Below are 6,000 nucleotides of genomic sequence, written 5' to 3' on the forward strand. Positions count from 1 at the left end.
CAGTGCTGGGCCACTTCACCATGTCTCATCTAAGTGATGTGGGTCAAGTGGGTGTGGAGTTGGGTTAACTGTTGGCACACCAAACAAACTTGTTTTGGAGAAAAAAACTTCACAAAAGACTTCGGATTTTCGAGCTTTTCGGATTTCAGAATTTCAGATAAAGCATCGTCCACCTGTATCAGGTTCAAACTGATTGGCTAAACTCAAAAGACTGTTGCCTGAATAAAACCTGCTGCTTGGTCTGCTAATTGTATGGGCTTTCAATACAAATGTTTAAATGTGGGTTCTCTGTGCACTTGCAAACGTTCAAGCTGTCGTTCACAGACATCCATTGTAAATCTCTAAACACAGAAAAACACTATCTTTTAACAGGGACCATGCGATGATTCCTCTCCCACCTCGCACTTTACACACACCAAATTCTAACCTCCTGCCTCCCAATCTACAAGTATTCTACCCAACTTTGTAACACCTTGCCCCTGAAGAAAAAAATGAACCATCATAATAAAAATATGTCTTCATTATTTTTCTTTTTTTTAAACTTCTTTTTATTCTTTTTAATCTATTTTATTACTGGATCCATAGCTTATTAATCTAGAGTTATGCATATTATACTAATTCTGTTTGTACAAAATATTGAATACTACCATTTCTACCGAATATAAGCATTTTTCTTTTAAACTCATGATAAAGTGTCTGTGATAATATTTTCAGAATATGTACAATCTGTAAATTAAATACTTGTAGCATGAGACGCTAACAAAGTAATCTTTCCAGAAATGTCAAAAGGCTGTAATCAGTATCCGCAATTATCTCTGATACACTGTTTGCAAAGTAAACATTAAAATGTTGTGAGGCCAATATCAAACTCAATAATTCCTTTTCAATGGTGAATGTTGTTTTTCTGGTGGATATTGAGTTTTTTTGAAAAATAACTAATTGGCCTTGCTATTTCACAATCATCCTCCTGTAAGAACACAGCTTCAGCATCAACATCGCTTGTGTCGATGGTGACTTTGAAGGGTTTAAAAAAATTGCTGTGGCTAAAACCGGTGCCATGGTTAATAGTGCTTTTAAATTCTCAAACACCTCCAGGCATTGTTCTGTCCACTGCAATTTCAGGTTCTTTTTTTTAACAAATCTGCCAATTGTGCCACTATGCTATTAAAGTTTGTACAAATTTCAATCCCAAAAATGGGAGCACTTCGTTCTGTGAAGATGGCCTTGGAAATTCCTCAATGGCCTTCATCTTCACAGTTCTTGATGTCATCCATCCATGACCAATTTTGTGAACTGAGAATGCCTGTTTTTATCAAGTTTCTGACCAGTTTTGCCTGTTGTAGTCTCTGAAAGATCTCTGCCAAATGCTCCATGTAATTTTTTCACGCATGGCTAAAGAGCCCTACATCATCCATGTAGATGGCACAATTCGTCAATCCTGCAACAGCTTTGTTCATCAGTCTTTGAAAAGTGCTTGGTACGTGTTTCATTCCAAATGGCATTAATTTAAATTGAAATAGCCCATTTTGGGTTATAAAAGCAGAAACTTCTTTTCCTCGCTCCAATAAAAGTACTTGCCAGTAACTGTGAAGTAAGTCCAACTTTGTGATGTAAGTGGCTTGTCCTACTTTACCAATACAATCCTCCAGCCTAGGAATTGAATATGAATTCGATTTGTCACAGTGTTGATGTTCCAATAATCTATGCAGATTCTTTGAGTACAATCATGTTTGGGAACTAATTACCTGACTGAAATTCTGAATCTTATAAGGAATGCTAAACCTTGCTCTGAACGGATCTCCTACTACTGGTAACAACATCAATACTTTATGCCCATAGATAAATGTATAAGTTTTAGATTTATTATCTGCTCCTTGGTTCATTCGGTGCTGTGACACCTTCAAATGTTATCTCGTTAATTCACCTGCTCAGTTAATCTTTCTCTCACTTCTGATATAATATCAAACTGTGAAATTTCTGACTTCAGATTGATCAACTTTTCCTAAATTAATTTTAAAGGCCCTCTTACTTCATGTCCAAATATCAATTCAAATGGAGCAAACTGATTCAATTTATTTGGAGCATCTCCAACAGCAAATAATATGAATGGGATACCTTTATTCTGATCATTTGGGTAATCTTGGAAATAAACCCTCAAGACTGGCTTTAGGGTCTGATGCCACCTTTCCAATGCCCCCTTTGATTCAGGATGCTACACGCTTGATATAAAGTGCTTGATAGCTAAACTATCTGTAACTTCATAAATAATTTGGCACTAAAGTTGAACACTTGGTCTGACTGCATCTCCCTGTATTGTACACATTTGATAAGGAGAGCAAGCAACTCCTCCACAACTGTTTTTGCAATAATACCCCTGCCAGTGAAAGCCAACACACCATGTGCTTTCTTAACAACCCTCTCGACTTGGGTGGCATCTTTGAGGGATCTTTGGAAATGGACTCCAAGATCCCTCTGCTCCTCCACAATGCCAAGAATCCTTCCTTTAACCCTATATTCTGCAATCAAATTCAACATTCCCAAATGAATCACTTCACGCTTTTCCAGGATGAACTCCACCTGCCACTTATCAGCTCAGTTCTACATCCTGTCAATGTCCCATTGCAACAGACAACAGCCCTCCGCACTATCCATCACTCTACCAACCTTCGTGTCATCAGCAAACTTACTAACCCACCCCTCCACCTCCTCATCCAAGTATTTATAAAACTCACAAGGAGCAGAGGCCCCTGAATAGATCCCTGCAGAACACCACTGGCCACCGAGCTCCAGGCTGAATACTGTCCATCTACGACCACCCTCTGTCTTCTATGGGCCAGCCACCAATTCTGCATCCAGACAGCCAAGTGCCCCTGTATTCTATGCTTCCTCACTTTCTGAATGAGCCAACCATGGGGAATCTTATCAAATGCCTTGCTAAAATCCACATACACCACATCCATCTCACTACCTTCATTAATGTGTTTTCTCACATCCTCAAAGAATTCAAGGCTTGTGAGGAATGACCTGCTCTTCACAAAGCCACGCAGACTATTTCTAATCAAACTATGGTTTTCCAAGTAATCATAAATCCTGTATCTCAGAATCCTCTCCAATAATTTGCCCACCACAGATATAGAACAGACTGGCCTGTAATTCCCAGCATTATCCCTATTCGCTTTAGTGAACAGAGGAATAATTTTTGCCATCTTCCAACCATTTGGTACTACTCCAGTGGAGAGTGAGTACACAAAGATCTTTGCCAAAGATGCAGCAATCTCTTCCCTCACTTCCTGTAGTAATCTTGGATATATCCCATCAACCTGTTTAAGCATATCAGCCTGTTTCACACGGTCCTCAGAAATGAGAAGATCCCTTTCAGTCGAGAGTACTGAAGCAAATTATTAAGGACCTCCCCTATCTCCTCCGACTCCAGGCACAAGTTCCCTGCAATATCACTGATTGGCGCCACCCTCACTCTGGCCATCCTCTTGTTCTTCTGTCCATTATTGCACAGATTACCAATCTGCCAGGCAATATTTCAGAAGGAGTACAAATATGTTTATCTCTTACTATTAGAAACAGGCTGGCTCCTGTATCTTCGAAGAGAAAGTGAGGACTGCAGATGCTGGAGATCAGAGCTGAAAATGTGTTGCTGGAAAAGTGCTGCAGGCCAGGCAGCATCCAAGGATCAGGAGAATCGACGTTTCGGGCATGAGCCCTTCTTCAGGAATGAGGAAAGCGTGCCAAGCAGGCTAAGATAAAAGGTAGGGAGGAGGGACTTGAGGGAGGGGCATTAGAAATGCAATAGGTGGAAGGAGATTAAGGTGAGGGTGATCTGAAGAGCTTCTGGGCAGAGGAGATGACCCGGGGTGTGCAGAGAGAGAGGGACTCACTGAAATCCTTGTAAAGGGAGGAAGAGAGCTTCTTCAAGGAGGGCACCTTAACCTCCTTCCACCGATCGTATTTCCAATGCCCCTCCCCCAAGTCCCTCCTCCCTACCTTTTATCTTAGCCTGCTTGGCACACTTTCCTCATTCCTGAAGAAGGGCTCATGCCCGAAACGTTGATTCTCCTGCTCCTTGGATGCTGCCTGACCTGCTGCGCTTTTCCAGCAACACATTTTCAGCTCTGATCTCCAGTATCTGCAGTCCTCACTTTCTCCTCGAAGATTTTAACCTACTGCGAATCCTCTTGCAAGGATGCCTTACTTGAAGAAGCTCTCTTCCTCCCTCTACAAGGATTTCAGTGAGTGCCTCTCTTCCTGCACACCCCGGGTCATCTCCTCTGCCCAGAAGCTCTTCAGATCACCCTCACCTTAACCTCCTTCCACCTATCGCATTTCTAACGCCCCTCCCTCAAGTCCCTCCTCCCAACCTTTCATCTTAGCCCGCTTGGCACACTTTCCTCATTCCTGAAGAAGGGCTCATGCCTGAAACGTCGATTCTCCTGCTCCTTGGATGCTGCCTGACCTGCTGCGCTTTTCCAGCAACACGTTTTCAGTTTTGGCTCCTGTATCTATCAATATATTAACTTTCTTATCTTCTCCCCTGTTCTACTTGTGTGAATCTTACCCACACTAGTGAAGTATTTGGAAAGATCGTGTGTGTGATCTCATTATCCAGCCAGTAACTAAACTCTGCACTCTTCTGCACTTTCTCAACGTCTCTTAGGATTTCTTTCACTGCCTTAATGAATTCTATTGGATTAGCCCTTTTTACCACATGCTTTTTCCTAGTGCCTTTCTTAAACCCCCAGCTTTGTGACTTTGTGTGTCCCACCTTACTGCAGTGAAAACACTTGAGGTCTTTCACCTCTTTTCCACCATCTTGGATCTGCCATCTCTGCAGCTCTTCTTGCTGCTTGAATGTTCAGTTCTTCAACTTGAGTTCTTACCACTTCTGGAGCAGAATAATCTCTCTAAGACCCTCAGATGTCTTTGCTATCTTTAAGACTCTCATCCATCTATCAAAGTTGTTCTGTTTAATTCTTTCAAACTCAATATAGAGTCATAGAGGTGCACAGCACAGAAGCAGACCCTTTGGTCCAACCCGTCCATGCCAGCCAGGTATTGAACTGAATTTATTGTTACAACAGGTACGTGCGAATGTTAAGAGTTTTGTCAGTCCATTCAGTATTCTAACAACAGTAGGGTAGAAACTGTTTCGAAACCGGCTGGTGTGTCTGTTCAGGCTTCTGTACCTTCTCCCCGATGGTAGAGGTTGTAGAAAAACATTGCCAGGGTGGGATGGATCTTTGAGAATGCTGGCGGCTTTTCCTTGACAGCGGGGCCTGGTAGATGGATTCTATAGAAGTGCATCAATTCAATTCAATTCTTTTTCTGTTTTGCTAAACTTCCTTGGCAAATTTGTGAAGCATCTTCGACCCCTCCCCCCACCCCCCAAAACCTCTTTAGCAATGCTTAGAGCCATTTTCCCACTTTTGATTTAACTAATAACAAGCAACTGAATTTAAACAGATTTTCCACATCTCACTTCAGTTTTATTTAAAGATCTAGGAGATGAGGCCCCAAGTCTGATTAAATCTGCTGAGACCTCTCATATCCTAAATCTGTCCAATCTATCCCAGACCATGAGCCCCCTATCTGTTATAAAGCAGAGGTCGACCCCACTCTGAGAATTAAAATTGAAACACCCCAAGAGGAGCACCTCGCCCTATAATCTGTAAAAGGAGGGTGGAAAGTGATGTACTCTGCCTTTCAGCAACTTCTCGTGGTTAAATAAAGTCAATCCGTGACACTCACTTTAAAATCAACAAATAACAATGTATTTATTAAACACTAGCAGTGAACAAATTACCTAAATTATTAACAGCCAAATAAATCCCTTATAACTACTAACTATTCCTGAATAAAATAAGATGCTAATGAAAGATGTTCCAATAAATATTCATATAATAAAAAATAGTATTTAAGTCTCTTGATATTACAGCCAAGTTATGTTTCTTCCGGAATGTTTGGGTTACTCTTCATCAATTCTTCTGT

The sequence above is a fragment of the Chiloscyllium punctatum genome, chromosome 11 (genome assembly GCF_047496795.1).
Source record: "Chiloscyllium punctatum isolate Juve2018m chromosome 11, sChiPun1.3, whole genome shotgun sequence".
NCBI classification, from domain to species: Eukaryota; Metazoa; Chordata; class Chondrichthyes; order Orectolobiformes; family Hemiscylliidae; genus Chiloscyllium; species Chiloscyllium punctatum.